This window comes from Coenobita brevimanus, chromosome 103 (genome assembly GCF_032717465.1).
Source record: "Coenobita brevimanus isolate Jiangsu-jjx chromosome 103, ASM3271746v2, whole genome shotgun sequence".
NCBI classification, from domain to species: domain Eukaryota; kingdom Metazoa; phylum Arthropoda; class Malacostraca; order Decapoda; family Coenobitidae; genus Coenobita; species Coenobita brevimanus.
The window spans coordinates 4158254-4183907 of NC_137056.1; the positions used below are offsets into that span (position 1 = coordinate 4158254).

The following is a 25654-nucleotide window of genomic DNA, read 5'->3' on the forward strand; positions in this document are numbered from 1 at the left end:
TATTCTCTTCCATTCATTCTTTATATACAATTTCATTCTCGTTAACTCATAATTCATACACAATTTCACTCTCTCTAATTCATTCTTTAAACACAATTTCATTCTCTTTAATTCATTCTTTAAACACAATTTCAACCTCTTTAATTCATTCTTCATACACAATTTCATTCTCTTATTCATTCTTCATACACAATTTCATTCTCTTATTCATTCTTCATACACACTTTCATTCTTCACAGCACAACAGCCTGACAGCAGCGAGTGTTTGTTGTGGAGTCAGCAACACACCGGCCAGGCAAGCAGGGCAGAGGCAGGCACTTGGGTTGGGCTATTCTCAGAGCGGCGGTGTGTGTGGGTGGGGAAATGGCTACTTGGGGCACTTGCTGGGGGAAGGGGAGGGAGGGGGGGCTGATAGAAGGAATAGCCAGGTAAGGAGGCGTTCAATCGGTCTTGGAAATTGAGTCGAAACCTAATGAAACCAAAATGAAACCAAGTCGAAACAATGAAACCGAGTCGAAATATAATGAAACCGAATCTAAACATAATGATATCTTTCTAAACTAACACTGACCCCAAAATACACTGTAGATTCGTCAACAAATTATCCATGCAGAGATTTTGAATGTCAAGGTCAATTTTCACCCGCCAGCACCAAGTATGCAGCTGTGAGGTAAAGTATAAACACTGGAGAGGGGATCTGGAGGGGCCAAACTCCTCCGTTCCAGAAGTTAGGTTCTTACGCCTCCCAGTTAGGCTTCAGCGCATGCGTAGTGTCATATTGAGGGGCTGGTGCTAAGGTCGTCCAATGGATACATGTAAATCAGATGCCTTGAAGACGTATAGACATGTTTTTATACACTCCAAGTATACGGCACCATTACCTATTGCTACCTTCCCTTTCACCTACCATACCTTCCATTTCACCTACCATACCTTCCATTTCACCTACCATACCTTCCCGTCTTAACCTCTTCCCTTCCTACCTAACCCATTAAATAAATAAATAAGTATAGATAAATAGACAGACACACAAATAAATGGATGAATAAGCATGGGTGGTAATAGGATGTGTGGTGTTGGAAATAGAGAGGTAGGGTGGTAGTCACTGGAGTACGTGGAAAGCGTGTCACACCCACTGAGACCTTGTTCAACTGATCAACATTCACCACATGCGTTGGAATCTCGCTGCAGTAGATTGGAGACCAGCAAGTTGAAAGGAACGAAGGGGTGCAACCGGACATTTTATTTTATTGTTATTTATATCATTTACCGATTCTTTTATTTATCTATCTACCTATATTTACTTATTTATTTGTTTGTTTTCCTAAAATTATAAATGAGGGAACCCACTGATATGGATGAAGAATATTAAAGCGTAATATAATCTTCTGTATAAAAGATGAGTGGATCCTGTTTTCTTTATCTGGTTCTATGTGCCGGCAGTGGACGTAATTTGTGCCCATATTGAATAAAGGAAAAAAAAATAAAACCAAAAATAAACTCGAACTACAATATCATTCATTCTCCCTATCGCGTTTGCTTTGAGTTGAAAAAGTTTTGTGTCACACTTTCCTATGCAATTTCCACCTCTCTCTCTCTCTCTCTTATACTACACATGATATCTTTTCGCTGCTTCCTGTCGTCTTCAGTCAGAGGATTTGTGGTGTGTGTTGGGAGGGGGGAGGAGCTTTCTGTCTTCCCCCCCCCCTCTCTCTCTCTCTCTCTCTCTCTCTTCCCCCTCCCCCTTCGTATATAAGAGGAGACACACTTCAGGCGCAAGCAGCCAGAATAAGTGCTTGGAGGGAGGGGAGGGAGAGATAGAAGAGGAGGGGGGGGAGGGGAGGGGGAGAAGAAATAAGAGAGGGAAGGGAAGGGGGAAAGGGGAATAGGTAAAGAAGAAGAGGAACGGAGGGAGAGGGAAGTGATAGAAGAGAAGAAGGGAGGGGAGGAGGAAGGAAAAAACATTAGAAGAGGAGGGAGGAGGGGGAAGGAGAGAAGAGATAAAGGAGAAGGGAGGAGGGAAGGGGGAAGAAGAGATATTAGGGGGGGAGGGGGAAGAAGAGATATTAGGGGGGGAGGGGGAAGAAGAGATATTAGGGGGGGAGGGGGAGAAGAGATAGAAGAGGAGGAGGAAGGGGGGGGTGTTGCTGAGTGGAGGGGAGGTATGAGTGTGCTGTGATGGGGGAGGGAGGGGGGGAAGGTTGGGGAGGGGGAATGGAGGGGTAGGGGGGATGTGGAAATAACCGTTGCTATGGTTACTATTGGCAGTTAATTTTTGCCTCTGACGAATTGGTGACCTTAACAATTTACCCGAACATATTTTCCTAGGCGATTTATTTTTGGATGTGGGTGGTTAATATTTTTTTTGTACGTTACTTATGCAGAGAATGGCGATATTGGAAGGATATATGTAACACAGAAGAGGAGACAAAATAAATCGCTTAGGAAAAGGTGTTAGGGAGCTTTCTCAACTGACGGGAATACAGGCAAAAGGATCTTATTCTTGTCGGATTAGAAAGTTCCCTAACACCTTTTCCCTACCGGTTTAGTTCTGCATGTGTCAATTTATCAACTGTTTTTTTTTTATTCCTTAAGCAACCTATGTCGATAATACAACGGAATAAATATGATATGAGACTAGTAAGGCGTAACACGCATAATAAATCGCAAAGGAAGAGGTGTTGGGTAAGCTTCCCCACCGTACGAGAAGACGGGCCCTAAAATCGGTATACCAAGAGCATGTACGAGTCGTCTTGGGTAACTGCTAGGCTTTTAATAGTATACTTCGCTGGGTAAACTCGACGATCTACACCAATATCAATGCCAAATGGTGTTAATTCTTCAGTAATAGGCGAGATGTGTGAATGTCGCCACGCTCTCTCTCTCTCTCTCTCCTGAATTTCGCCACGCACCCCCCCCCTCTCTCTCTCTCTCTCTCCTGAATTTCGCCACGCACCCTTCTCTCTCTCTCTCTCTCTCTCTCTCTCTCTCTCTCTCTCGAATTTCGCTACCCACCCTTCTCACTCTCCTGAACTTCGCCACGCACCCTTCTCTCTCTCTCTCTCTCCTGATTTTCGCCAGGCACCCTTCTTCCTCTCCTAAATTTCGCCACGCACCCTTCCCTCCCTGTCCTGAATTACGCCACGCACCCTTCTCCCTTTTCCTAATTTCTTATGTAATATTAAAATTCACCATAAAACTTGGTATTTGCTGTATTTTCGGACAATATTTTACGTGTGTTTGGACTGAGAGAGAGAGAGAGAGAGAGAGAGAGAGAGAGAGAGAGAGAGAGCGCTTCCGTTCTTGCGCGTGGTTTAGTTTCTAGTTTCTAAGCTAAACCCATTCTATTTATTAGTAAGAAATATGATGATGATGATGATGATGAGTGAAAGATGTGGATGGATGAATAGGGAGGTGGTGGGTGTGAGTGAGCATGAGATAGGTAGTGTAGGTTTGCTGTTAATCATGTGTGTGTGTGTGTGTGTGTGTGTGTGTGTGTGTGTGTGTGTGTGTGTGTGTGTGTGTGTGTGTGTGTGTGTGTGTGTGTGTGTGTGTGTGTGTGTGTGTGTACAAGGTCATCACAGCAGACGGCCGAGACAAATTTAAAACTTCTGAGAAGGGGAAATTCGGCGCCCTCCACCTCCTTTGCCGGTCAGACTGTCGGGCACAATTTATTTTCCATTTGTTCCCGTCCATGAAGCAGAATAATTAGAGACTTAAATGAGGTTCGACTATTTTAGGGCAGTAATGAGATGCTGTAAAAACCTGATTATCTGCCTTCATTATCCACTGCAGTCATAAGCATAAATGGAGCCCTATCCCCACTCTCTCTCTCTCTCTCTCTCTCTAAATCTAGCTTTCTATCAGTCTCCATCAATCTGTCTATGTAAAATCTCTCTCTCTCTGTCTATACCAACATCTGCCTGCCTGTCTGCTTGTAAACCTATCCTTTTATCAGTCTCTCCACCTATATATCTACGTACTATATCTATCTATCTATCTATTTCACTCAGCAGTATAATTAAAGACCAAACTTCACTTAACAGCCCCTCGTCCTCTAATTAGGGACAATGATTGCACCGATACAAGAACATCATTACCTCTCTATTAATCACCCTCATTTGGATTCTCTGCCTTAATCACCCCCATTTACCTGAGAGGCACAAATTACTCTTCCTTGACTTATTCATTTTTTCTGTAATGTTTCCTAGTCTATTTTCCCCCTGTCCATATTTAACTTTCCTGGTGTAGGTCGTCTTGTAGGGGAACATTAGGACGTAGAAGTACTTGATTATCAGCACTAACAAGCCTCGTGCCGTCAATAGGTATAATTATTTCCTTTTATTTTGAGGCCACCAACCATTTTTTTTTATCGTTCAAGACTTCTAGTGCCTGAAAAAGTTAATGAAGGGCTAAGTCAAAATTCTGATGCTCAAAAAGACTCCCTTGGGCGAATAAAAATAACGCAAAATTAGCACAAATAAATAAACAAATAAATAAAATAAGTCCTCCCAGTAAAGAGATCAATAAATGTACCTGAAATGGGGGAAACTGCCTCTCTCTCTCTCTCTCTCTCTCTCTCTCTCTCTCTCTCTCTCTTTACTATCAGACTATTTTTTTTTCCAGTTCAGGGGGGACTTTTTCATAATGGAGGGGGATAAAAGAGTCTCCATTAACCCCCTACCATTAGATTTTTTTTATTGCTTTATTACTACTATGGCCAGACGATTCTATTAAACCCCTCCAGACTAATATTATTCCCTGCTTTACTCTTGTTATCTCCAGACGATTATGATTATTTTATTATTATTATTATTTTTTTAATCTGGGGAAATCCATTTGTAGTAATCAGCTTAGACAGTCTCCATTCCTCTCTCTCTCTCTCTCTCTCTCTCTAAGCAGAATAAAATCGTCTGAAAGTGGAAGGAATTAAGTGGAAAATACCTACTGGGACTGAAGGGGTTAGTGCAGAAGTAGTTTTCTCTCTCTCTCTCTCTCTCTCTCTCTCTCTCTCTCTCTCTCTCTCTCTCTCGTTTAGGTTAAATGATGTGACCTTTCTTTAGCATTATCATATTCTCTCTCTCTCTCTCTCTCTCTCTCTCTCTCTCTCTCTCTCTCTCTCTCTCTCTCTCTCTCATCTACATTAACAAGACAATAAAAAAAAATACAACTTTAATATTGTCCCCCATTACAGTATTAGCCAAAGAAAACGGAGGCAATAAATCTCTCAAGGGAAGAAGGGAGAAAAAGAGAAGAGAGAGAGAGAAGGAGGGGGAGTTAAAGAGAGTGAGGGAGAGAAAAAGAGAGAGGAAAATTATACAGATGAGTGGGAATTACTGAAGATTAAAGAGAGGGGAGGGGGAGAGAGAAAAAGAGGAAAGGGGGGGGAAGATTTATGAGTGGGAATTATGGGTGCTTAAGATAATAGATGGAGAGAGAGAGAGAGAGAGAGAGAGAGAGAGAGAGAGAGAGAGAGAAACTGGGGGAAAAATAAAAAATAATGAAAGAAAATAAAAAGAATCGTGAAAACAGAAGAATCAATAAAATCAGATAAAATGAACTTAATAAAGGAAGAAAGTGAGAGAAAATAAAGAAAGTGAGAGAGAGAGTAAAGAAAGTGAGAGAGAGTAAAGAAAGAGGAGAAGGAAAAATAAAGTCCTAAGGGAACCACACCTCAGAAGACGCCTTGATCGCTAAGAGGATATTTGTTGATAAGGGAAGATAAGAGGCTGGTATCAGTGTCAACAGGGAAAGGTTAGTCAAACACCAGAAGGCTCTCCCCACGCCCACCACTCCCTCCTGCTAACCCCGGCCAGGAAGTAGTACACACACACACACACACACACACACACACACAAATCTATCGTCCAGTTTTTTTTTCTTTTTTGCGTCGGGTCCCTGGTGTAGGCTATTCAGTTCCGAAATTAAAGGCGAGGGTGACCAGCCTCGTCGATCGCCCCTGAGTGGCATTATGTGAGCAATAAACCCCAAGCATCCCTTCAATATAAACCCTGACAGGCCCCATCCTCTTGAAGCACCTGAACCCTCTAGTCCACCAACCATTTGTCTATATGGTTACCACCCAACGTAGGAAATGGTTTCTAGGGTTACAGGAAACCATCTGATGTGTCACTCATTGCAGAATCACCTAAGGTCAACTACATCGAGTGAGTGGATGGCGTGTACCCCCACCTAATATACTGATGAAATACTGCATGGCAATTATACGGTAAAGGAAGGCAAGGGGAGGGGAGGGTCATAGTCTCGTGGCTTTAGAAGGCTCCCTGACACCACGTCCAAGTCAATTTCCACAATATAAATGACACGGTAATATTCCCGGGGTCGTTATTGAACTGAAGTGATGTTAGGAAGACACAGGGGGTCACGCAGGAGGATATGAGACCTAAGATGTGTATGTATGTATGTATGTACTGTATGTATGTATGTATGTAAGTATGTATGTGTCCCTGCATGTACGTATTTACTATAGAGGTCGGCTTGTATATGCCTGATTGAGGGAGGAAACTATATCACACACATTCAAAGGATGATTTATCGGTTGTGAAGGGCGGCTCATATATACGGCCCAAGAACACCACCTTCTCATTGGGGAAGTGACCCGCCCCCACCCAGTGCTGCGCGTACGGGTATAGGCATGGAAGGGGGAATGATGCTGTGGAAATATACTTAATAAAAATGGTTGAGTCTGAGTGAGGAAATTTGTATATATCACGAAGAGAATGTAAATAAGATGTGAAAACGCGAGAATATATGAGAGAGCATATTAAGTGGTGCATACTCGTAGATTACTCACTAGTGCGTAAAAATTTGAGAGAGAGAGAGAGAGAAATGGTGTTGACACATGAGAGGTGGTGTCTGTGTTGCCTTGTGTTGTGCTAATTACTGACTCACGGGCGCCAGAGGACCTGCATACATTGTGTGTGTGTGTGTGTGTGTGTGTGTGTGTGTGTGTGTGTGTGTGTGTGTGTGTGTGTGTGTGTGTGTGTGTGTGTGTGTGTGTGTGTGTGTGTGTGTGTGTGTGTGTGTGTGTCATATACTATTGCTGCCCCCGCTGTCAGGCAACAGGATACATTATGAGTGTGGGGGGGAGGGGAGAGAGCTTGGGTGAGAGGGGAGGTGGTGTGGAGGGAAGCAGGAGAGTGGGGAGAGGAAGTGTGAAGCAAGCAGGGGAGTAAACCGATTGGGAATGTGGGGAGGTGAAGGAGAGGGTGATGGGGAGATGGGGTTAGTAGGAGCGGGGGAGAGTGAGGCGGGGCGCTTATCAGCTGTGCATAGTGATGTTCTGATGCTGAAGGTGGTTAACCCTTGTCGAGGCGGGGGTTTCGTAGCTGAATTAAAACCCGCACTGTTCCCGGCTCACCCCGTTGGCACCCACCCTTATAAACAGAGAACGGAGCATTTTAGAAAGTTAATTATGGAGCGAATCCAAAGTCTGGGTATATATGATCTTAATCTGGTAGGAGGAGGGCGGTACAGTAAGTAGCCTATACCCTACCAGCAGTCCTAGGTAGTAGTGGACTAAGTATTGGGCTAACTCCAGACGATTCAATTCTGATGAAGGAAAGCTGTGACGAGTGAAGAATCGGATAGTTTGTCGGTGATCAGGAAAAAATAACTCAATGGCACAAAGACCCAAAATTGTCAAGTAAGGGAGGGCAGTGTGGTGAGGCTATGGCAAGGCCGACTTTTGCTAATAAATCAGTTGAGTCAGCTCGTCTGGTATTGGCTAGAAAGGGCTCATTCAGTACTTGTAAATTACTTTGTACACCGTAAAGAAATAGATAGTAGTAGTAGTAGTAGTAGTAATAGTATAATAATAATAATAATAATAATAATAATAATATTCTCATTTATTTCTCAGAAGCGCCAGTTCTTCCACAGGAATTCATTAGCGCTGGAGATACATTAATTTTGCACCTTTACAGTAACAAGAACTGCTACATTTTTCATACATAACACACACTTCACCTTCAGAAGCGGCGAGTCACGTCACCAGGAGAGCAAAATTCAATAAAATAGATATGAATCACAACGCCATCCTCATATGACACATCCTTCTCCTTTCCACCCTCTTATCCCCTCCTCCATAAAAAGAAAAAAAAAATCGAAACAGGAGCCTTTTGTGCGAGGCGTCCTGTGTGAGAGGCGATGACGCGGCCGAGTAGAGGTGGAGGAGGGCCGGGGTGAGGCGGGACACATCCGGCTCTATTTATACTCTCGGCCCCGCACTTGCGCAATGGACGTTTCTTGTTGTGCGGTGACGGATTAGCGCTGAGCCGTAAGTGTCTTCTGGGAAACGAAGAAAAAAATAGTGATGATGAGACGAATTCTTACGTAGATGTAGATGGCATTTAGACTTCTGTTAATGTTTTTTTTTTTTTCCTGGATTCCGTCATGCGATTTTATTCACCTGCTTTGACAGACACCGTCAGACGATTTATTCAGCTCTTGGAAATCCCCTGAGGTAAATGGAACACTTATCTATCCACCTCTTCTGTTTGTTTATTTATTTATTTATTTATTTTTACAGATAAGCTGACATGACAAAATCCAGCTCATAAAATAATAACTATAAATGCCATCAAGAGGACCATTTCAGGATTGATGCATCTTCCTGCAGAGAGGTGGTAACTAGAATTAACTCTTTCCCATGCTGGCAAAAGTACGAATGAGTGAGGGATGTCTGCAATGAGTGATGCATGGTGAGGTGTTGTAATGGCTGTGTGTGTGTGTGTGTGTGTGTGTGTGTGTGTGTGTGTGTGTGTGTGTGTGTGTGTGTGTGTGTGTGTGTGTGTGTGTGTGTGTCCATTACGTCATCTGTATGAACCCAACAGGACATCAACATTATGCAAGAATATAAAAGGGCTTATTACAAACACACACTTCAATGTCTAATCATGCTTGGGACTCGAACCTGAGACTTGAGGTACTTTCATCATCATCACCATCATCATCATTATCCTCTTCCTCCTCATCATCATCATCATTATCATCCTGTTCCTTTTCATTTTCATTTTCCTCCTCCTCCTGCTCATCATCGTCATCATCATCATCATCGTCATCATCCTAACCTTAATCCCTACTTTAAAATAACCTAAGAAGTAATAATAATAACAGTAATAATAATAATAATAATAATAATAATAATAATACTCCAGGTGCTCTCCACTCACTCCTGCATTTCCTCACCATGTCTCCCAGTGGTGTATCTCTTATCAAATACATTTACTTCTTCACCCGCCTATCTCCGCTTTATCTTATCCTGCACCGGAGAGAGAGAGCGACACGGCATTTGTTTTTGTTAATATGAAAGGATAATGCAATCTTGTAACCTATCTTTATGGGTTTAGTTCTCTCTCTCTCTCTCTCTCTCTCTCTCTCTCTCTCTCTCTCCCTCTCTCTCTCTCTCCATTTCTCGAAGAGCATTTTGATGATAATTCTTCCCCTTCACTTTTCTCGATTCTACCCATCTTATTTACATATAATAATAATAATAATAATAATGATGATGATGATGGTGGTGCTGGTGGTGGTGATATTATTGGTAGTGGCGATGGCGGTGGTGATGAGAATAACGGTGGTGGTGGTGATTAAGGTGACAAAAATGACGACACGGTTTTTTTCATAGTATCAGGCGCTGAAATCCCTTCCTTTCATTATTTAATCCTAGTCTGGGCAGGAGTTGAGGCCTACCTTTTCTGGCTACGGTGGGACTATTACATTGAACTTTTATGAGGGAAATATTTCATCGCCAAAGGGTTAAGGTAGTCCAACCCCTTCAGAAACACGAGTAGGCTATTGTTTTTTATAATCTGGCTGGTAATGAGCGATTTCAACAAGCTTTGGGAAACATCTAGTAGGCTGGCTATCTATCTGCCTATCGATCTATTTATCTATCTGTCTGTCAGTCTGTTTATCTATCCGTCTGTCAGTCTATTTATCTGTCTATCAGGCTATTTATCTGTCAGCCTATTACTCTATGTCTGTCAGTCAATTTATCTACGGTATCTGTTTATCTCTCTCTATTTATCTATCTGTCTATATATCTAAAGTCACGCGCCTTAATCCAGGAGGGGATAACCAAAAACAAATCGCCTCCATATCAACCTGTCCTTCACCATCTGACTGCCCCCCCTCAAACCCACCCCACCCTGTCGTAGCGCAGGTTTAAATATTTGCGCTTCTCCTGGCTGGCAAGCATCCTCGGCCTAGCTAACATACACCACAGTTTAAGCAGTATAGAGTTAATTTAGGTAATATATACAGCATCATTATTTTTCCTAGAATCTATGCACTTTGTTTATTAATATCAGTATCTATGAGGGTTCCTTGACCTCGGGGTAAATTGGGCAGCAGTTGTTAAAAGCGATCAAACTCACCAGTACGAAAGATCTTCCTAGGCTGAATTGAAGTGTTTGGGGAAAGTAAGGATAAGAGTGAAGACTGACGTTGAGAGAGAGAGAGAGAGAGAGATCGGGAAAATAACATACGAAATGGACCATATTTTTTTCTGGTTTAAATTTCGACGAACAATTCAGTGGTTAATTTGTGCATATTTATTCATTTATTTATTTACCTATTTATTTATTTATTTACCTGTTTATTTTGTATTTATTTACCTGTTTATTTGTTTATTTACCTATTAATTTATTTGTTTAACTACGTATTTATTTACCTATTTGTTTATTTATTTACCTATTTATTTACTTACCTATTTATTTATTTATTTACCTATTAACTTATTTGTTTACCTATGTATCTATTTACCTATTTACTATTTATTTATTAATTTATACTGAGGGGCATCATCAGGTAATTTCAAGTTCAACATCGACATAATTTTCATCATGACATTAACACGCTCAGGCTCACATTTTCGTCGATCATGGAAGCTCCCTAACACCTCTTCCTTAGCGATTTATTTTTGGATATGGCTGGTTAATATCCTTTTGAACGTTACAGTATTTATGCAGAGTATGGCGTCATCAGAGGGATTTATGGAACACAGAAGAGGACAGTAATGTATAATAAACAAAATAAATCGCTTAGGAAAAGGTGTTAGGGAGCTTCCTTAACCCACCAGAATACGGGTCTCTGTCTCCTCGGCTGGTAGTCTCACAGTTAAGTTAGCTCCCTAACACCTGTTCCTAGGCGATTTATTTTATTTATTACATCTTACTGTCCTACTCTGTGTTAACATAAATCCTTCTCAGATCGCCAAACTCTGCACAGAAAACGCACAAAAGGATGCTAACCAGCCATATCCAAAAATAAATCGCTAAGGTAGAGGTGTTAGGGAGCTTCCTCAACCGGCAAGAATACGAGCGCTGGACTCACTCGCAGCTCAGTGAAATCGTATGGCTAGAGCTGTCCTAATGATGAGAGGGTTTAGGTGTAGTAGGAGACACTGATCTGTATTCTGGTCGGGTAAGGAGGCTCCCTAACACCTCTTCCTCAACGATTTATTTTCCAAACTACTCACTGTTATCCTCTGGTCTGCTTTCTGTCTTCTCAGTATCGACAAAGACTGCATGACTAACACAAGAATATAGTAACGGAGCAGAATCAGAAATAAATCGATAAGGAAGAGGTGTCAGTAAGCTTCCTAACCGCACTAGCATACCGTCCACTGACCTCTTTAACCCGGGGACCTGTTTTCCCCACTGAATTCTTTATATATTGAATTCTTACTTTTTTCAGGTATTTTTTTCTTGACTTTGATATAGCTTTCCTGAACCTCTACACGATTTTGGACTCTTTGAAAGCTAAATAAAATCATGGGTAACAGGAATACTATCCATAATACATAATTGGATCTGAAAAACAAGCCGCTCAGGAAAAGGAGTTACGAAATCTAAGCTGGAGAGGAAAAAGTTCATGAAGTCCACGTGCGTGTCCTTATAATCCTTGACACAGAAATGACAAACTCTTATTAAGTTTATCTATATCTTATCTCTCAACGTTTTCCCTTATCTTTCCTTCATCCCGCATTTTCTGTCCGCCTACCTAACGTCAGCCTTGCCCAGTGTTGCCAGATGATGAACGGATAAATTCTGACGGTTGTGCTTCTCGAAAGTTTCATAATATTTTCACTGGCAGTCTTGCATAAAAGGATGAAAAAGAGGAAGAAGATTTTAAATTTATGCTTGCGTTGTGGCCCCAAACTCATCTGAACGCGAACCCGGTGGACTGCAGGCTAAAATTACTGTTCTCCTGCATTCCACCATCATCATTCCGAGGACGAGCTAGGAAGGGGGTCGAGGGAGGTAAGTATAACCACGAGGCGAAGCTGCTGGGTCATACTGGTGCCACCGCGTGAAGTCGTCCCTGTCTGGCGCCGTTAGGGTCATTAAGGCAAACGGTTTGGGACAAGGATTGTGTAGTCTGTTTATATTTGTTAATAGTTCCGTATAATTTATGCATATTCTTTGCAATTATAATGCAAATTATATATAAAATTGGAACTTAGAGCTTTCAGCAACTTTGATTTTATTATACATATATCTGTACAGTATATATATATATATATATATATATATATATATATATATATATATATATATATATATATATATATATATATATATAATTGTGTACAGTACCGTCCTCTGTACAGTATTCATCGCATGTCTTACCCAGTATATTTTAATATTTAGGCTACCGACTCATGACATATTTTACCCTGCTGTACATGCAGTGAACCCACAGTGTCTAGCCTGCCATAAAACAAAGGTCTCAGCCTTACTCTTCTCCGTCCATCCCACAGACGTCACTGACAAGGAAGCACACAAACATTCCACACTACGGCACACGACCACTGAATTTAGTTCTGTATAACAAAAAGCCTGGAGTGAAGACGACCGTGGCCAAGGTGTTACAAAACAATGTTATCTGTATACTAAATCGGTTGACAGGTGCCAGGCGTCGCCACACCTAGCCACCAGGCAGTAGGCACCCAGTAATAGTGAGTGTGCAGGCAAGGTCGCATTCTATAAGTAGCGGGGAAATCTTCGTGACACCTCCTTCTTAGCGGTTTAATAGCAGATTACACTTTTTTACCTCTTGTATGTTAGTGAGGCAAACTGTTCCGCTGCTAGGAATGCATAAAAGTAAAACAATATAAAACTGAAATATAGTAAAAAAAAAAAAAAAACAGCCAAGAAGTTACTAAAATGCCCCCTACGCCACCTGGAATACTGGTCAGACTCAAAATGCATCCCTTTACGTGTGGCGAGGGGCTGGAGAGGGAGGCCTTCACGTGGTGGCTTTGGGTGGATCCACTGCGTGGCTATACAATGTCCCTCAACTCCCTCTCTATCCCCCAAATTGCGAATGGTGGACTGCATGAGATGATGATGATGACGATGATGATGATAATGATGATGATGATGATGATTATTATTATTACGTCTGGCGTTCGGGAGTCATGATGCACCATTTCAACCCACATTCTTTCTCTTTAAACTTTTGGCTCAGTTTGGATATAGGCTCGTATTCCAGTCAGTTAAAGAAACTCCCTAACACCTCTTCCTTAGCGATTTATTTTTGGATATCGCTGGTGAATAGCCTTTTGTACGGTTATGTTATCTATGCAGAGAAGGACGATACTGCAAGGACTTATGTAGCAATGAAATGGACAGTAAGGTGTAATAAGCAAAATAAATCGCCTACGAAAAGGTGTTTTAGGGAGCTTCCTCAACCGACGAGAATACGGACCGTAGTGTAAGAGAAACTATTGTGTGTGTGTGTGTGTGTGTGTGTGTGTGTGTGTGTGTGTGTGTGTGTGTGTGAGTGTGTGTGTGTGTGTGTGTGTGTGTGTGTGTGTGTGTGTGTGTGTGTGTGTGTGTGTGTGTGTGTGTGTGTGTGTGTGTGTGTGTGTGTGTGTGTGTGTGTGTACGGGTCAGGGTGGAAGCTCTCAACACACGAGCTGGGCCATACCGTCACCTCCACCGCAGCACCGCACACCTGTATACCATCAAGCACTCCCACGTCTAATCATATTAACCCCTGACAGGTTGGCGTTTCCTCCACCTTGCCTCAATAACGGTGAGGAGGTTAATTGGATTTGCATTAGGCGTGTTTTTTTACACCCGCTCGAGCAACGCGGGGGTTAAATGCATGGTCAGGTTTGTCCGTCTGTCCGTCTGTCTGTCTGTTAGCAAGATTATATATAAAAAAAAGATTAAAAGAAGCTGTACTAACTTTGGCATATTGATTTAGGACCATCAGAGGAACAGGTAATTAATTTTTGGCTGAAAAGGGTCGTCAATAGAGTTTTTATCCCATTTTTTTTTATTTTGACCAAACTTGGTGTACAGTTTGAGGGAAAAAAAAAAATCGATCAAAGGTAAAGGTCACAGGGCAAGGTCAGAGGTCTGGCCTTTCAACTCAAATAAGACTGATTCAACCCGGATTAATCTTGGTATAAGGTTATAATGTTAAGCGAAGGTTCAGGTCATCTATTTTCAGTATAACAGGTCAACTTAAATAATTTTTATCCGATATGAACCAAACTCGGAGGATGGGTTTACAGTCAGGTAAAGATGAGCTAATTTAGAGTTTGAAAGCAATCAGTCCAAGATCAGGGGCATATGGCAGGGTCAAACATTAAGCCTTGAGGCTCTTCCACATGAACAGTGGCACATGTCGTGTCCAAGCACGGTGTCGTTAGTTTCAAGTGCGGTGACAAATCATGCAATAAATAGTACATGAGATCCAGGGAAGATGCCTCAGTTCACCACGAATACACCATTACTTTCTAACAATTTTTCATAACCACCACAAAAAAAAAAAAAAAAAAAAAAAAAAAAAAAGCCCACTGAGCCTGTGGACGGCCTTTATTAAAGACAGACTGCACCACGCACGTGTTGCACCCTGTGAGTGTTTCTTCTTGTTTTAGGATGTAACTCGTCTCAAGGACAGTTGTTGATTTCCTGGCTGGATGATCAAAGTCCTACCAAATGAAAAATAAATCTGTTTTTATGAATCTAAATATAATCCTTAGCTACATAAAACTGTCTTACGGCAGCGATAATATCCAAGGACGTGAACGTAAGCTACTCAACGTTTTATGGTGGGTGGCGAAGATAGCTTCAGTGTAAGAACTCTCCCCCGAGTTGATTATCATCTGGCGATAGCAAAATACAAATGACGTCATCGTCTCAATGGCACTGGCCACCTCTGAAATATGCCTGGCCACCCCAGTGGCCACCTCAAAGGCTCAAACTTCAGAGGGAATACCCCCGTACTCCCTTTCGGAGTTCTCTTAAGGCCACCTCACAAGCTTGGCCACCCCATGTTTTAAATTCTAGCTACACACCTGCTTCGGATTGGAATGAAAAAATCGTGTACGCATTCCTAAAGCTCTGGCAACAGTCTGTGGCCGTGAGGTGGCATTGCCTTCCCAAATATTACTGGTTACCCATGGCCGTTGTCATGTCCCTGATTATCGCTCAGACACGGTCGCCCATCTCCTGTTATTATAATGTCCTTAGAAAACCCACAAATCATCTTTTTGTTCATGTTTTATTCATTTCGTGGTTATTTTGGTTAATTCATGAGCCTCGTATGCAAGAGAATTATATACTCATCCGTTTTGCGTAAACGAAAGTTAATTATCTCGTTATTTTTTTTAACCATTGCCTTTTAAAATTATATACAGCTTTGTGTAAGGTCTCCAGACCTATACAACTTCCTATTCGATTTTTCTTTATATACTTAATTTACCTTACGTCCTTCAAGTCACACATCTAAATCCCGACGGCTGATACCAGTGAAATATTTATTCTCCCCGTCTAAACAGCCATAAATCCGCTCAGAAAAATAGCTACTGATAAACCCCATCCCTAACAGATATCAATCCTCTGAATACAATTACTGGTCGGTAAAAGGAGTACAAAAAAACAGCACGGTACGAAAGGGTTAATGGAATGTGTTTTAACCTTTTCACTGGCGGAGGTCTTCCCTAATCTGAATGAACTCATGCAGCGGCGGCAGGAAGGAAAATACACAAGACTTCATGGTGATAAGGGGGAGAATGTTGTGTTTTCTAACCTTTCACTACGAGGGAGTGCTGGAGAGGGAAGCCTTCATGTGGTGGCACTGACATAATTAGAGACTCGGGCTGGCTGAGGGAAAAGGAGCAAAGTGGACTGCACAGGGGAATTTAAGCCAGCAGTTCACCGGGTTTACGTTTCATCTGAACCTGAAGCTACAGCAACCATGAGGGGTGTCTAGAGGTGAGCAAAAGTGCCAGAAGATAGAATAAAAAACAAAAGACGTCACGATACGGAAATGTTCACGTCGCTGAATGAATTAGCCAGCTGGGTGCCAAGCTTACGGAAAATCGGATCAGAAAGGCGCACCTGAAGCTCATTAATTCTGAAACGTCTTCACTGGTGGTGGAAAATTTACTGTATAAACGTGAGAGGCATGGGAGGGACTAGAGAAGGCCAGGCAAGTAAGCGAAAGGGCCAAGGAAAACGGTTTAGTTAGTGCCGGGACACCGCGCGAGGAGGGTGCACTTACTCTGCTCCCGGGATCTGAGCCGAAAATCCTCCATGGAACTCTTGATTTTTGCTTTTATTTCATCACATACTTGTTCTCCCGAGTGACAAATCCCCCAGGCAAGCCATTAAAAGGTTTCTAGTGTCCGTGGCAAGTTCGGGACTGCTAGAGAAAATAGTGTAGGTTGTTGATTAAAGAAACATTTGTGTGGTTACGCGCCGAGCTTGCACTTGTTTGTTGACATTGCTCGTCTGCCCTGCCTCGCGCCCGGCTTGGAAAGTGAGTAGCCTATCTCTTTTAAGTGCTCGACTTCACGTAGGTGGTATAAGGACATGTTCACGGGACTTGGTGATTACTACATTTTTTACTACTACTTCTTGTATATTGTTGGTAAATACATAGAAATTTGATAACTTTACACTAATTACGAGGTGTCGATTCGTGATATTCTGGAGATTAAGCAGGGCATCTCGTAAGTGCGGCACTAAACTCACGTATAAGAATGTCTTTAGGTGAAGGTTATGAATACACTTTATAACTTAGTGGTAAATATGCAGATTAATATTTCAAACATGTATTAGGCCACAATGTTCGTAATTTGTTTTGTGATATTATAGAGTTGTATGTGCAGTAAGGATGTGTTTCAAGGAGTGTTAATTCACTGTTATAAATGTAGGGCTGTAGCAGTTGGGAGTTTAAGCATTCCTTTCTTTTTTATTTATATTTTTTGGAGTCTAGTTCGTGGTATCTTGGTTGTGTGTGTGTGTGTGTGTGTGTGTGTGTGTGTGTGTGTGTGTGTGTGTGTGTGTGTGTGTGTGTGTGTGTGTTTCAAGGACTAGGTGGACACATCTGTTTAAAATAAGTAATAGCAATTAAGATGTCAAGCTCTACTCTTACACAAATTGACAGTTCTAGCTCGTGTAATTATCAAAAGGTGAGCATCTTAATTACATATATCTCAGGTAAATGCATAGGGACGTGTTTATAAGAATTATGTTATTTATATACCAGTAGTTTTGAGGTTAATGATAAATATTAGTGATTAAGATTTCAAACTTTTTTTTGTTATACTAAATTGGGGGTTTTAGTTTGTGACAATATTTTGGCAAGAGTTGGATTTCACTTACATGCCATGAGGGTGTGTTTGTAGCAGTGCTTGAACAATACGTGTGTGTGTGTGTGTGTGTGTGTGTGTGTGTGTGTGTGTTAAATGTATATATTCTGACTGTGCTTACATTTTTATTACTGTGTAGGAGTATAGCTTCCTGATTATTACACTAGGTCATGAGTACATAGGCTATCGAGTATCTGTATATAATAAAGATCTGCATTAGCTCTATTTACATGATATATAAGAGTGTGTTTATACAGAGAGGTGATCAAAACCTAACCTTCCATAACATACTAATTTCGGAGCGTTCTAGTTTAGGTGGGGTATGTTCAGGGTGAGTGGGAAGAATATATATATATATATGTATCTTTGCACTGGCTTCTCGTGTATGTGTCCAGTGTTCTCGTGGTATGGGGTCGTGTGTGTGTGTGTGTGTGTGTGTGTGTGTGTGTGTTTACTGTTTGGGGGATTGTTTTTCTTCGTGTGTGTGTGTGTGTGTGTGTGTGTGTGTGTGTGTGTGTGTGTGTGTGTGTGTGTGTGTGTGTGTGTGTGTGTTTGGTGTTTACAGTTGCCTTGTCTCGTGGGAGGGTAGCCTAGTGAGGAGAGAATGTGGGCCTCGTCAGCATTATCAGCATCTTCCACTCTCTTGTTAAATTATCAAGCTTGGAGACTTTTATTTTTATTATTTTTGCCATTTCTTGTCGATTCTCTTCTGGTTAGGATAGACTTCTCGACCTGAATGGGTTAGATATTTTAACTGATTAACCCAGTCATACGAAAGGCCTTTTTACGTTGGAGAAAATCGTCTGGTGGTGGTGGTGGTGGTGGTAGTAGAAATAGTAGTAGTAGTAGTAGTAGTAGTGGTGGTGGTGGTGGTGGTAGCAGTAGTAGTAGTAATAGAAGTAGTAGTAGTAGTAGTAGTAGTAGTAAGCTAAAAGGGAACGTCGCCGAGTTTCCAAAGAACAGCTTCAGCCCCGAGTATGTTTTTATTTTGGTTCAAGCTAATGTGTGTGTGTGTGTGTGTGTGTGTGTGTGTGTGTGTGTGTGTGTGTGTGTGTGTGTGTGTGTGTGTGTGTGTGTTTGTGTGTGTGTGTTTAACTTAGGAGATACCCCGCGTAATGAATGGGTTAATAAAGGCTAAGTCTAACCCCTTCAGTCCGAAATATGGCCTGAAAAAAAAAAAATGTGAAGAAGTAAATGGGGTGGGTTAGTTTCAGAGAGAGAGAGAGAGAGAGAGAGAGAAAGTGACATGAGCGGCCAGTGATAATTGCTCCACACCTTCATTCATCATCGTTCAGGTATTTCCGTGATAAACGTTTCTTATCGTGACGTTCCATTCGACTTACGGTGTTTAGTTTCGCTCAGTTTCGTAAGCAGTGAGTTAGGAGGTGAGAAAGAGTTAAAATACACTGATAAATGCTGGGTTGGTATGCTGGTATCTCTTGTCTATAATAATGGGAGTGAGTTGCCTTGCCCTGGACCCCTACGCTCCTGATGGGCTTAAAATGGTTTGGAGAGAGAGAGAGAGAGAGAGAGAGAGAGAGAGAGAGAGAGAGAGAGAATGAAATCGAATACCAACTGCAAGACAAACCCCAAAAGACACCATCACACAAAGGGGATTAAGATATAACCTCAGATTACCCCCTAAGCCACGACCAAAGGCTTGTCTGGCTAATTCTGGCTAAAATCAAGCGGTCTTACTCACCACTGGGATATTTTCAGAGCTTTAAGGAGTAATAGAGATAGTTTATATTGTTCTTTCACCTAAACTTGGCCCAGATTCTCTCTCTCTCTCTCTCTCTCTCTCTCTCTCTCTCTATCTCGTAGCTTTTATTTCGTAGGTCAGGTCAGTGGATATTTTTCGTATGGGTCTTTTATCTTAACTTCACCTGGATTTTCGTCCCATTTACTGCTTTATTTACTTATTTAATTTATTTACTATACATAGGTCAGGTTAATGAGGATTGTCCCTATAATCCTTTCACCTCAACATGGTCCAGATTTTCGTCCTGCAGTATTCTCATTTTACGTAGCTCATTGGCAGAGAGAGACAATGTTACTACCCTACGTCCTTTCCATAGCACTTCTTAATGACCCGCATCATATTCTTCTAATATATTGCTACAACTCAGCATTCAAGACTGAGAGATGACAATTTTAGACTAACAGAGTGAAAAATGTACAATTCCTTCCTTACATCAGGCCTCTAAATTGAATAAAACAGTAGCAGGAGTACTGTACCGGTATACCTTAATCAACGTTGCAACAGACGTCATCGTGCAGAAAGGGTTGGTCGGGCTAGGTGTCGTATTCATTTCGTAACGTCTTCCTTAGCGATTTATTACACCCGCGCTCGCGAAGCAAATAGGCAATGGTTTACTGGACATGTGTATGTCTGTGTGTGAACAAAATACTCAGAATTTTCAAAATGATTTGGGCCAAACTTAATGGCAGGGTGGAGGTTTTTCCAAGGAGTTGAACCACTTATCTGGAGGAACAATAGGTCAAAGGTCAAGATCACATAGCAAGGTCAACTTAATTTTGCCCAGCTGGACAGATATGAAGTACGGGATGACGGTAAGGAAATGGCCAAGGTCTCATGGCAGGTCAACTTAAACATTTTTTAACCAGTTTAGACCAGACTTGGTGGAAGGGTTGTGGTTACGACAAGAACGAATGAATTCAGTTTTAAAAACACTCAGGGAAATACCAAGGTCAGAGTTAGATTTGTGTGTCTGTGTGAATAAAATAACAAACAGTTTTCACCTGATTTGCGCTGAACGTGGTGGAAGGGTCAGGGCTGAGCCAATGGGTTGACTTACTGCTTTTGAGAACAATGGGTCATAGGTCAAGGTCACATGCTAATGTTAACTAAAAAAAAAAAAAAAAAAAGTGGTCATGCAAGAATCAAGTACCGTATTTCGATTTTGAGAACAGCCGATCAAAGGTTAGAGACGCAAGAAAGAGTGAAATGTTTGGCCCGGAGACCAGTTTTAGGGCGAGGGTGCTGTACTCACTGTGCCCCTTCACGTTCTGTACATAATGCTGTAATATCATCTTGTATGTTATTGGTGAAAACTATGTCGGTCTAAAAAGTATAAAGACGCATACATTAGTCTGCAAAGGTGTAATACGAATAACAAATACCTGAAGATGTGCCACGAAGTCCTTCACGTGAGATTTTCCGGAACATGAAAATAATTTGCTTTAAAATTATACTGCCTGGTACTTGCAAGAATCATAGGTCATCGTACAGAAGGGGCTATTTGCAGTGCTGTGGTGTGGTGAGCGGTGAGATAGGGAGTTGTGAGTGAATTTGCAGTGCTGTGGTGTGATGAGCAGTGAGATGGGGAGTTGTAAGTGAATTTGCAGTGCTGTGGTGTGGTGAGCGGTGAGATAGGGAGTTGTGAGTGAATTTGCAGTGCTGTGGTGTGATGAGCAGTGAGATGGGGAGTTGTAAGTGAATTTGCAGTGCTGTGGTGTGGTGAGCGGTGAGATGGGGAGTTGTGAGTGAATTTGCAGTGCTGTGGTGTGGTGAGCAGTGAGATAGGGACTTGTGAGTGATAATTAGCCCTGAATTAAGACATACGGTACTGATCGTGATGAGTTGCCTTGGGTGGTTCGTGGTGCGTGAGTGGCTAGGGACGAAGCTGTTACGAAGGTGGTATTAGCCTGTCAACACGAGGAATTCTTTTTTTTTTTTCTTTTTTTTTTTCCCTAGTCGTGCCGTCTGGCGGATTTTTTCTTGTTTTTTCTCTCTTTTTTTTTTTTTGTTGCATATGATAGACTTTTGGAACCAGACTTTTTTTTCCCTTTAATTATGCTCTCTCTCTCTCTCTCTCTCTCTCTCTCTCTCTCTCTTTGCGTGTGGTAGACTGGTCGAGTTCAAGGAATTTTTTTTTCTTTGGCTATTCATACTGCTGTCGATTTTTACTAAGGTTAGGGACAGATTTTTCGAACTGGAGGGGTTAGATACGACTGACATTAACCTCATCACTGCTGTATGTCCTTTGTAAACTGAATAAAATCGTCTAGTAGTCACAAAAATAAATGAAAATGTCTTAGTAGTGAAATGGTTAATTGGCCCCAGGGTCCTCCCTTACGGTACTCTTCGTGACGTGCCAATTAGGGATGGTGGGACTTTGGCCAGTGGTTGTGTACAATGTTGTTAGCAACGTGTTAGGAACATCGTGGGTGTTACTCTTGTTACAGCCACACTATTTTCAGTTTTTTAAAGAGATTTTTCGAACTGGAGGGGTTGGATATAACTCTTAATAGTTTCACCATTACACGGCGCTTACATATATATATATATATATATATATATATATATATATATTAATATATTACAGAAGATGAACAGAGAGAAGAAAACATTTAAATCCATTTCCATAAATACAGCAATAAGCTTTACAGACCGCATGAGAGTAGGTCATCACAGTGAAGCGGTTGTTTGTCCCCGAATCATGTTCTGTGGTACTGTTCGTGACGAGGTAATTAGAGCCGCCCTGGCTGATGGGTAGTTAGGTGCAGTACGGAGCTTCTAATTAAGTTGTCAGGACGAGGCAAGGGCGCTTAGCGTGTACTGTTTTGGGGGATGGCATATATGGTATCTACACTTTATCTATCTATCTGTCTGTCTATTTTTAGTTATTTATTTGTCGGTGTTTAACTTACTCGTCGTCACAGCATGCATTACACAGGTCTACATTCCTTTTCTTTCCTTTTTCCTCCTCCCTTCTTTCACCCCTAACTTTATTTCTTCTTCCTCTGATTCCTCCTTTTTTATTACCTTCCTCCATTCTTTCCTTCCTCTTATCTTACCGGCACGTGCTTCAGTAAAACTAATGTAGGATATGGTTTCAGCCAGCCATAGAATTCAGAGTCAATCAAAAATCGCTGCTAATATGAATAAAATCGTCTTCGGGTAACTACATGAACTGTGTTAGTCGTCTACTGAGAGTTAATAGATACTGTTTTTTACCTTCACACGACGAAAAGCAGCCCCTAAGCTGAATAAAACCATCCGGAAGTAAGCTTTAAAAAACAGTTAAGATTTCTTTTAGGGTATAGTGTCAAGATTTCGATCGTTGGTACTGTTAGTGAAGACTTTATATACCGGGTACCGGTATATATATATATATATATATATATATATATATATATATATATATATATATATATATATATATATATATATATATATATATATATATATATATATATATAATATATATATATATATATATATATATATATATATATATATATATATATATATATATATATATCCCATTAGACGAGAAAGAGCCTCTACAAAGCTGAATGAAATCGTCTGGAGTAGGTTTTGATAATATACTTTAAGATTTCTGATACAGGTAAGATTTTCAGTCGTTGTCAGAGTTACGCTGGTGTGTGTGTGTGTGTGTGTGTGTGTGTGTGTGTGTGTGTGTGTGTGTGTGTGTGTGTGTGTGTGTGTGTTAATACTCTCAGACGACCACAGGTCACTCCTAAGCAGACTAAAACCGCCAGGAAGAAGCCTCAAGAACAGTTAAGACTTCCTTCATCTTCAGGGGGTTTGGCAAGTGGGTGTGGCTGTCAACAGATGGCCAGTGAAGTATGCCGTAAATCCCTTAACCCTCCCTTGAAGCCTCCGGAAATTCTTGGCTCCATCCCACAGGCTAAGGCGTCCATTAAGTCGCCTCATAAACACATGTGGACTAGAGCCATTAGGTCCGCTGTCAGGGGGTAATAATGAAGGCTGCAACATTTGTCATCTGCGTCCTGTTGCATGATTCAGATATTTAATTGAAGTTATTTAGTTTGCAATAAATGGGTATTCTGATGATGGTTTCTGCTGGTTTCGTGTTCTCTTCTTCTTCTTCATCATCATCTTTTTCTTCTTCGTCTTCTCCTCCTCCTCCTCTTCTTCTTCTTCTTTGCTTCTTCCTTTTCTTCATCATCATAATCTTCCTCGTCTTCCTCTTCTTCTTCTGGTTTTTAGTCGCGCTCGTCCCAGTTTTGGTTAGGAGAATGATTATGATATGAAATGAAGATGTCAAGCTATGGAGATAGCCTAATGATATTGCCAGTAGACATTATGATGATGATGATGATGATGATGGGCAAATTCCTTACGCTACATTTCTCAACTTATCAATTTCTTACATACTTTTCTTTTCTTTCTTTTTTCTTTTGTTTGTTTTTTTGCTAGCCTATTTACCATCATATCCTCTCTCTCTCTCTCTCTCTCTCTCTCTGGGGTCATACCACTTGATTCTAATCTTGTTTACACTGATAAGCCGATTGATTCCCATGTCGCATCATTCACGTTATCACTTTTCTCTTTCACACAGCCCACATTCCACATAATTTATATTCCAGCAGATCTCTGTCTGTCTGTCTGTCTCTCTCTCTCTCTCTCTCTCTCTCTCTCTCTCTCTCTCTCTCCCCACTCCAACAGATCCACACCAATAGATCCACTCCAACAAATCCACTTCAACAGATCCATTCCAACAGATCCACTCCAACAGATCCACTCCAACAGATCCACTCCAACAGATCCACTCCAACAGATCCACTCCAACAGATCCACTCCAACAGATCCACTCCAACAGATCCACTCCAACAGATCCACTCCAATAGATCCACTCCAACAGATCCACTCCAATAGATCCACTCCAACAGATCCACTCCAACAGATCCACTCCAATAGATCCACTCCAACAGATCCACTCCAATAGATCCACTCCAACAGATCCACTCCAATAGATCCACTCTAACAAATCCACTCCAATAGATCCACTCCAACAGATCCACTCCAACAGATCCACTCCAATAGATCCACTCCAACAAATCCACTCCAGTAGATCCACCCCACCAGATCCACTCCAGTAGATCCACTCCTCTCTCTCTCTCCCTTCTTTTATCAACATCTTACCCCCATCTCAATATCCATTCACTCAAGGGGATACTAACAAGGTAATTTTCTGACTTAAAAGTATGATAATGCGTTTAATAAATCCCAAGATATATTTTTTTGATGATAGTGTGATGAAAACCTGCGAAAGTATTTATATATATAAAAAAAAAAGTGTGCTAAGTGTGTTACGGTGAGGTTTTTCGAGTGATATTAACCCCTTCAGTTTGGTGATTTTCTTTTCACCTTTTTATTAATTTTTCCTCCAATCTCCAGACGATTTTATTCAGCTCAGAGGAGATTTTCGGAACTGGGGGGGGGGGGCTGATGTACCCGTAGCCATCATTAACCTTTTGACTTTAAGAATAACCCAAGTTGAAAAAAAAAATAATAAGGTAGTAAGGAAGAAAAAAGGGAAAGTGTTCAGGTGTGTTGTAGTGTGGGAGATTAAGACTCTACCGGTAACCTCTATGTTTTTACCGGTATGGATTTCCCTCACTATACCGGTATTTCCCTCACTATACCGGTAGTTCCCTCACTATACCGGTACTTCCCTCACTATACCGGTATTTCCCTCACTATACCGGTACTTCCCTCACTATACCGGTACTTCCCTCAATATACCGGTATTACCTTCACTATACCGGTATTTCCCTCGTTATACTGGAATTTCCCTCACTATATTTCGGATTACAGGCTTACGTGAATTAGTATGAGACTCAGCTCAGAATTTGTGTGGCTATACTATACCCCTCTTACTCTAACATGGCCTAAAACTGCCGTCTCTCCATCTTGAATGCTGCATTGTAACGATAGATTAGCGCTAAGAAGGGATGCTAGTCATGAATAAGTGCTGTGGAAAGGATGTACGAGTAGAACCGTAGTACTGTCTTTTTTCCGCCACTGAGCTACGAGAAATTAGCCGCGAAAGGACGAAAATTTGAGCCAAGTATATAAGCTTCGAAAGGACGAAAAGTTAGGCCAAGTTAAAGTAAAATGAACACACTATAGAGTAATTTGAACCCCTCAGACCTCGTGAGCAAAAAAAAAAAAATCTGTCCTGAATTTTCAACGTCAATGGGAATATTCAAGTCACT

At 41.4% G+C, this 25654-nt stretch overlaps 1 protein-coding gene across 2 annotated transcripts in view; it reads left to right on the forward strand.

The window, feature by feature from the left end:
* Positions 1 to 25654, forward strand: part of Timp (Tissue inhibitor of metalloproteases) — a 142294-nt gene that overhangs the window by 27909 nt on the left and 88731 nt on the right. The window contains exon 1 of one of the 2 annotated variants that reach the window (XM_080284816.1): positions 16533 to 16806. The exons of the other annotated variant lie outside the window; for it this stretch is intronic. The gene's annotated coding sequence lies outside the window, so the exon portion shown is untranslated. Of the gene's footprint in view, positions 1 to 16532; positions 16807 to 25654 lie in introns of those variants that run through there. 2 annotated transcript variants of the gene reach the window in all.